The sequence below is a fragment of the Bison bison genome, unplaced genomic scaffold (assembly GCF_000754665.1).
Source record: "Bison bison bison isolate TAMUID 2011002044 unplaced genomic scaffold, Bison_UMD1.0 scf7180017864041, whole genome shotgun sequence".
NCBI classification, from domain to species: Eukaryota; Metazoa; Chordata; class Mammalia; order Artiodactyla; family Bovidae; genus Bison; species Bison bison.
Window position 1 is genome coordinate 6,297,168 of NW_011494613.1, and position 7,876 is coordinate 6,305,043.

Consider the following 7,876-nt stretch of genomic DNA (forward strand, 5'->3'; position numbering starts at 1 on the left):
AACAGTGCTGCGATGAACATTGGGGTACACGTGTCTCTTTCCCTTCTGGTTTCCTCAGTGTGTATGCCCAGCAGTGGGATTGCTGGATCATAAGGCAGTTCTATTTCCAGTTTTTTAAGGAATCTCCACACTGTTCTCCATAGTGGCTGTACTAGTTTGCATTCCCACCAACAGTGTAAGAGGGTTCCCTTTTCTCCACACCCTCTCCAGCATTTATTATTTGTAGACTTTTGGATCGCAGCCATTCTGACTGGTGTGAAATGGTACCTCATAGTGGTTTTGATTTGCATTTCTCTGATAATGAGTGATGTTGAGCATCTTTTCATGTGTTTTTTAGCCATCTGTATGTCTTCAAACACCTCCCAGAATATTGGAAATAAAAGTAAAAATAAACAAATGGGACCTAATTAAACTTAAAAGCTTCTGCACATCAAAGGAAACTATTAGCAAGGTGAAAAGACAGCCTTCAGAATGGGAGAAAATAATAGCAAATGAAGCAACCGACAAACAACTAATCTCAAAAATATACAAGCAACTCCTACAGCTCAACTCCAGAAAAATAAATGACCCAATCAAAAAATCTTCACAATTTTATCAATAGGTACCATTTGCATAAATGAATAATTAAGAAAAAAAATGTTCCTGTCATTTCAAACCCATAAGAAACATGTAAGTTTATATATTACTTTTGACTAATTTACTTGAAATTCATTCAGTGGGATCTAAATAAATATCGTTTATGATATATAGATGGACTTCCTTGATGGCTGAGCGGTAAAGAATGTTTGCCAATGCAAGAGACTTGGGTTCCATCCCTGAGTCGGGAAGATCCATTTGAGAAGGAAATGGCAACTCGCTCCAGTATTCTTGCTTGGGAAAATCCCATGGAGAGAGAACCCTGGCAGGCTACAGTCCAAGGGGTCTCAAAAAGTTGGGCATGACTTAGGGACTAAACAACAAAAGCAACACAGCAACACATGAGATGTAGATACCTCTTCTAGAAAGAACTCAGAACAAGGGAATAGCTTCTTTGAGTTGTTTCCTTTCAGTGATGGGCACTGTTAGGGAAAAAACAAAATCAAAATATTTTTTTTCTCTGAGTGCAATTAGACTGAGACACATTTATTGTGAGCTGTAGGTGATAATTTGACAGATAACATAACTGATCAATGGGTTTTCAGTGCCCTTTACTGATCAGGATGAATGTCACTAGATTGGAATCTCATTTGCATCATGATTATGAACTGTTTTTCACACAGTGGTCATTTTTCAGGAACTCTGCAAAGGATTTTGCCTCTGAGCCTCACAGGACAGTGACTGTACAATAATGAAGCACGTGTATCATGGACCTGTGCTGTGGCTCATATGGCACAACATGACCCTGTGTTGAGGAGGTTAAAAGACTGAGGAATAATATTTTGCTACAACATTACCTAGAATGGTAATGCTTACCATGTATCCCAGATTCTATTTCAGAAGGGGTAATTGTTGGGAGGAGGAGTGTTTTCCTGGGCAACACAGTTTTTATAGTTATATATTTAGTGTATCATTGAGACCAACCCACACTCATGTTTCCGGCACACAGTGTGAGCCTAGGAGGAGGATGGTAATTATGTATATGAAGCGTTTGTATCACTAAATTAATATGACAGTATTCCTGAGTGCAATTTTGAGATAAATCATGCACCTTCATCCAAAATTGATAGTATACCATATTAATGACTATGTTGGTACCTTTGAACTTTGGAGCTGGAAAAGACTCCTGAGAGGCACTTGGACAGTAGGGAGAGAAAGCCAGTCAATCTTAAGGGAAATCAACCCTGAATACTTGTTGGAAGGACTGATGCTGAAGCTAAAACTCCAGTATTTTGGTCATCTGATTCAAACAGCTGATTCATTGGAAAAGTCCCTGATGCTGGGAAAGATTGAGGGCAGAAGGGGAAGAGGGCATCAGAGGGTGAGATGGCTGGATGGCATCACCGATGCAATGGACATGAACTTAGGCAAACTTGGGAAGATGGTGAGGGACAGGGAGGCCTGGAGTGCTGCAGTCCATGGGGTTGCAAAGACTTGGACATCACTGGGCTACTGAACAACAACAACAATAATGGCTATAGAATAGGATGTGTTTTGAGGACAATGAGCAGGTGATGAGGAAGATGAGGCACAGTAGCCCTCTTCAGGGCACTATCAGAGCTGCCCATGTTATTGTAAAACAGAATTAGAAAATGTGTTCATAACTATTCTTTCCTTACAGTTGGGCCATGGGCTTAACTACTCAATGGGACAGTGATGAGAGTACAGACATACATGTCTGTGCCATGTCACTCCAGAGCTCTCCAAGGATACTTAGAAACCAATATTGTTTGTCTTTTTCTTATTTTTGTTTGGATTTGTTTTATTTTCAAACTGAAGTATGGCTATAACCCCCAGAATTTCTGAATCCAATATTTAATTATCATTGGCTTTACATGACTACTCCTGTTTACACAAACATATGGTAAATGTGATAGGCACTCTTTTGCTGAGAAAGACAGATGTTTGGTATAGTAAATATTTAATGTTTGATTAATTACACATAATTAATTAATATAGTATTAATAGCCTATATACAAAACAAGGTGAGGATATTTGGTGTAGTAAACATTTATTTAATATTTTATCTAGTGCTATCTATGTAATAAAGGAATTATTGACAATTTCATGGACATTAAGCTCAATGTTTGCTGATGAGGATACTGGAGATAGAAAGTTGCTTCGGGAAATTAATAGGGCTAATTGAAGGCATACTATCACTACCTTGATGTTCTAAATCATGTTAACCATTGACACACATGCAGCATGTTAGTGTTATAAATCTCTCCATAAAGAGACTCCACCAGATAAGAGAACAATTTGCCTATCAGTATATTAATCCAGAGTCAGAGGGTGGACCAACAGATCTGAGCTCTTTTCTCAGACCCAGGGATGCCTAGGATATGTTTTAGAATTTACCTTTTATAAAAGTTGCCCACCCCCCCACCCCAAACTAAGGTAAATGTAGAGTGTTAACTGACTTAGTTGATCATGAGTATCAGAAATGGTTAGTCGTTAATAACTGCACTGACTACAGAAGTGGTGCACTTGACTACAGAAGTGGTGGGCTTGGCAGTCCTCCTAGAGGGGCTATGTGACAGACATATTAGAAGACAAGGATGGAATGGAGTAGTTTCTCCAAGTTAACCTGTGAAATAAAGGCATCTGAAATGTCATGATAATTCTCCATGTGATCACTATTTGGCTGAGAACTATATTGCTTGTTTCATATATTTAAAGCCAGGTTTGTATTATATGTCATTTGAACATGCCCTATAGTTTCATAATATTTGGACAGTAGTCATGTGGCATGCAATGATGAAAGCTGTTATCGTGATAAATTTCTTTATTTTCTACAAAATCTTTTTTTTTTTATTCTAAAAGAACCCATACTAATTGAATAAAAAGAGAAAACTACTTTATAATACAAATAAAGCAAAAAGCAATATGCCTCTATAAAGTTTGGAGAAGTAAAGAGTTTAGTTTAAATATAAATGTATTGGGACTTCCCTGGTGGTCCAGTGGTCAGGAATCCACCTTCCAATGCAGGGGACACAGGTTCAGTCCCTGATCTGGGAAGATTCCACACGCCACAGGGCAGCTGAGGTCATGGGCCACAACTGCGGAAGCCTACCCACCCTAAAGCCCATGCCCTACAGCAAAAGAAGCCACCACAACGAGAAGCCCACACACCACAACTAGAGAAAGCTCACATGCATCGAAGAAGACCCAAGCAGCAGCCAAAAGTGAATAAATAAATTTAAATGTGTCGATGCCCTGATTGACTCAAAGTGAAGCTAAGCTGACTAGATGGGCTTCCAGAGCAGGTCTGCTGAAGCAAGGTTTGCTGACTCTGTGTAATTCAGCATAGGACTGCTGTCAACCAGTCTTGCGTGCCCTGTGGATATGCCTGAGGAAACGGTTAAGGTCCTTCAGGCAGCAGCGGAATTTTCCATTCTTCAATAAGATAGCCATTGTTATTGCCTTGTGTCATATATAGAATATTCATAAATATGAATTTGATTAACATTGACAGGGATGAAGAAAGACTGAAATGTGGTCACTTGGCGTGTTAGAGAGTTTTCTTACACAGAACACTTATAATTTTATATTTCATTAGTAAAAAACATGAGGCCATACTGACTTGTTTAATATTCAGATAATATAAATGTTTTACTTTCAAATACATCAGGGATAATTATGCATTTATCATCCAAATCTTGTCAAAGAGAAATATTATTTTCACTTATATTAACATTAAACTAATCAAGCTTAACTCTGATTTAAATAAATGAACCAGTAGTAATTAAATTCTGAAGAAGATATATATCTCCGGAAAGTAAGGCTCCTAATATTTACAGCTTTGTGGTGATGAGATCTCTGGCAAGCTGGTTCTGCTCTAAAGAAAAGAGCAGGTTGGAGAGTAGTACAAGGGGCCCAGTCTCTGTCAGTAGTTGAGGTTGCCATGGAGAATACACAGATTTAAATGAGAATCTGAGACTAAGCTAAACCCATGTCTTCTAGCCATTTAAAAAGGAGAGTCTCAATAAGGGGCCTTTCCACTGCCAATCACATCTATCCTGAAGAAAAATGTCACATACTGAGACTCCCTTTTTGAGACAGGGGATAGATGATTAGTGTATTGGCCAAGTAGTGACATTTGCAATTTGTATTACAATTAGACCAATTGAATCAACACATCATTATCTAGTACCTACCACATTTCTGGCAGCACAGTGAGTCCCAGGGATACGATGTTTGCAAAATCAGGCATTGTTCCAACCCTCAGAAACCTTACAGGAAAGGGCAAGAAAAATAATAAAAGAAGATCATGTAAATGAACGCAAAATTAAAACAGAAACAAGTGCTATGAATGCAGGTTCGCATTTTGTACAAATGACAACAAAGATCCTGTAATTTAGGAGTTCAGTGTTTATTTATAAAAATGTGATTTCTGATGTGCCTGTAGAAGAATATGTAGGTACTGACTCCTGGAGGGAGATGGATGTGGGTAGAGCTCAAAACGTAGGGAACAGTTTCTTCAGATTCCCTAAAGAAGGCTCTTATGATAAGAAGGTGGAAGCCTAAAATCATTGATGATGGTGGTGGAGGATGAAGCTAGAGAGGTAACCATGGGCAAGACTTCTAAGATTTTAAAGAACATTTTAAAGATTTTTTTTAATCATGAAAGGAATATGACTCTTTAGAGAGTTTTAAACCAAACTAATTTAATTGTGTTTAAATTTTGAAAAATTCATTTGATTTGCACTATTAATTTGGAACTGGAAATGGTGAAAAATCCAATAAGAAGATTTTTATAATAGTAGAGGTGAGAGATGAGGGCAGGTCTGACTGAAGGGATTGCATTTGAAAAACAAAAATTAAATTGATTCAACAGAAAATAATAAATAGAATATTTTTTGGTTGGTGCCTGATTATTAAAGAATGATGAATTTTATTGATATGTGTAGGTATTCCAGGAAGAACATAAATTAGCTATATATAATTTAAGCCATTCATACCAGTGATTATTCCTCCAGACTTTTTTCAAAATTTATTTTTATTATGTACTTTCTCTAAACTATGGGATTTACCTACTATAGAATGACTTAAATTCCTGAAGAATATTTTCTAACTTAATCATCAAAAAACCTTTAGGGTAACTATAATTCTTTTTACTGTATAACTGAGTAAGTTAAGTAAGTAGTCAGATTGTTCATAAAATTTCAGAGCAAATAATTCAAATTTAGGTAGTGTAAAGCTCAAGTCAAGGATTAATCGCTGTTTTTAAATGTAGTAGGTGGATATTTACAAATACTATACTAAGAAGGTCAAAGAAAATGTAGCTTATTTCCTGTCATGACTTTATTTTTCTCATATACATTAATGTATTATCCGATGAGAGTCAGTTCAGTTCAGTTGCTCAGTTGTGTCCGACTCTTTGCAACCCCATGAATTGCAGCACGCCAGACCTCCCTGTCCATCACCAACTCCTGGAGTTCACTCACACTCACGTCCATCGAGTCAGTGATGCCATCCAGCCATCTCATCCTCTGTCGTCCCCTTCTCCTCCTGCCCCCAGTCCCTCCCAGCATCAGAGTCTTTTCCAATGAGTCAACTCTTCGCATGAGGTGGCCAAAGTACTGGAGTTTCAGCTTTAGCATCATTCCTTCCAAAGAACACCCAGGACTGATCTCCTTTAGAATGGACTGGTTGGATCTCCTTGTAGCCCAAGGAACTCTCAAGAGTCTTCTCCAACACCACAGTTCAAAAGCATCAATTCTTCAGTGCTCAGCTTTCTTCACAGTCCAACTCTCACACCCATACATGACCACTGGAAAAACCATAGCCTTGATTAAGACGGACCTTTGTTGGCAAAGTAATGTCTGACAGAATGTGGTCCACTGGAGAAGGGAATGGCAAACCACTTCAGTATTTTTGCCTTGAGAACCCCGTGAACAGTATGAAAAGGCAAAATGATAGGACACTGAAAGAGGAACTCCCCAGGTTGGTAGGTGCCCAATATGCTACTGGAGATCAGTGGAGAAATAACTTCAGAAAGAATGAAGGGATGCAGCCAAAGCAAAAACAATACCCAGTTGTGGATGTGACTGGTGATATAAGCAAGGTCCATTGCTGTAAAGAGCAATATTGCATAAGAACCTGGAATGTTAGGTCCATGAATCAAGGCAAATTGGAAGTGGTCAAACAAGAGATGGCAAAAGTGAACATCAACATTTTAGGAATCAGCGAACTAAAATGGACTGAAATGGGTGAATTTAATTCAGATGACCATTACATCTACTACTACAGGCAGGAAGCCCTTAGAAGAAATGGAGTAGCCATCATGGTCAACAAAAGAGTCCGAAATGCAGTACTTGGATGCAATCTCAAAAACGACAGAATGATCTCTGTTCGTTTCCAAGGCAAACCATTCAATATCACAGGAATCCAAGTCTATGCCCCAACCAGTAATGCTGAAGAAGCTGAAGTTGAACGATTGTATGAAGATCTACAAGACCTTTTAGAACTAACACCCATAAAAGATGTCCTTTTCATTATAGGGGACTGGAATGCAAAAGTAGGAAGTCAAGAAACACCTGGAGGAACAGACAAATTTGGCCTTGGTGTACAGAATGAAGCAGGGCAAAGTCTAATAGAGTTTTGCCAAGAGAACGCACTGGTCATAGCAAACACTCTCTTCCAACAACACAAGAGAAGACTCTACACATGGACATCACCACATGGTCAACACTGAAATCAGATTGATTATATTCTTTGCAGCCAAAGATGGAGAAGCTCTAAACAGTCAGCAAAAACAAGACCAGGAGCTCACTGTGGCTCTGATCATGAACTCCATATTGCCAAATTCAGACTTAAATTGAAGAAAGCAGGGAAAACCACCAAACCATTCAGGTAAGACCTAAATCAAATCCCTTATGATTTTACAGTGGAAGTGAGAAATAGATTTAAGGGACTAGATCTGATAGATAGAGTGCCTGATGAACTATGGACGTAGGTTCGTGACATTGTACAGGAAACAGGGATCAAGACCATCCCCATGGAAAAGAAATGCAGAAAAGCAAAATGGCTGTCTGAGGAGGCCTTACAAATAGCTGTGAAAAGAAGAGAAGTGAAAAGCAACAAAGAAAAGGAAAGATACAAGCATCCGATGAGAGTAGAGACTGTTAAATTGAAGTGGGTCTTGGGAGGTGATATCTTATCAGAAGCATCTTTCAGCCATTTCTTTCACTTTCATCATTCTTTCATACTCTATACTTGAGCAAGATGGCATTAACAT